Source organism: Elephantulus edwardii, unplaced genomic scaffold (assembly GCF_000299155.1).
Source record: "Elephantulus edwardii isolate Elephantulus edwardi_28Jun2011 unplaced genomic scaffold, EleEdw1.0 scaffold00078, whole genome shotgun sequence".
Taxonomy (NCBI): domain Eukaryota; kingdom Metazoa; phylum Chordata; class Mammalia; order Macroscelidea; family Macroscelididae; genus Elephantulus; species Elephantulus edwardii.
The window spans coordinates 8,817,482-8,818,507 of NW_006399828.1; positions in this window are offsets into that span (position 1 = coordinate 8,817,482).

Genomic DNA, 1,026 nt, shown 5'->3' on the forward strand with positions numbered 1-1,026 from the left:
TCTGTGTCTGTGAATCAATAATGAATAAACAAATCTCTTGCTGCAGCTGTGGTTCTAGAAGCACTGTGGAGGCATGCTATGAGGTAAGCTCAGGCTACCTGCTTTAGAAGTTGTCAATATTTTCATCTTACTTGGATCCGCAGTCAACACCCATAGAATCAGCAGTCAAGAAATCAAAAGACATGTTGCACTGGGAAAAATCTACTGCTAAGGATGTTTCCAAAGTTCTAAAGAGCAATGTCAATTTAAAAACTAAAGTGTTTCTCATACAAACCAAACTATTTTCAATTGCTTCCTATGCATCTAAATAATGAACCACAAATACAAATAACAGGAAAAGTATTAAGGTTTTTGAAGTGTGGTGTTGGTGAAGAGTACTGAATATCCCATGCTAAAAGAACAAACAATGTGTCTTGAAGGATGTGCAACTAGAGTGTTCTGTAGAGGCAAGGATGGTGAAACTCTGTCACACACTTTAGCATATTTTTAGGAGGAAACAGTCCTTGGAAAGAGATAATATGTTGGGAAATGTAAAGTTAGCAAAAGAGAGGAAAAGCCTCAACCAGATGGATTCGCACAGTGACTGTAACAATGGGCTTGATCATGGCAGTGATCAGAAGGATGGCACAGGACGAGGCAAATTTGAAACTGTCCTTCATAGAGTCACTATCAGTTCCACATGATGGACCCTGAAAACAGCAACAACAATAATTTGCTTCTGAGACATAATATCCTTTAAAATCCTATGATGCAGTACTACTCTTCATAGAGGAGATCATCATTCATCTAAAACAATTTCAAGACAATTCATAACAAAAATAATACTGTTAGGCAAGATTCTGCTGAAGATTATTCAAAATGACTGGAACAGCACATCAGCAGGGAACTGCCAGAAGTCCAGGCCGGGTTTAGAAGGGGTCGTGGTACTAGGGATATTGTAACTATGTTAGATGGATCTTAGCTGAAAACAAGGCATACCAGAGGAAGGTATACCTGTGTTTCATTGACTATGCAAAGGCGTTTGAC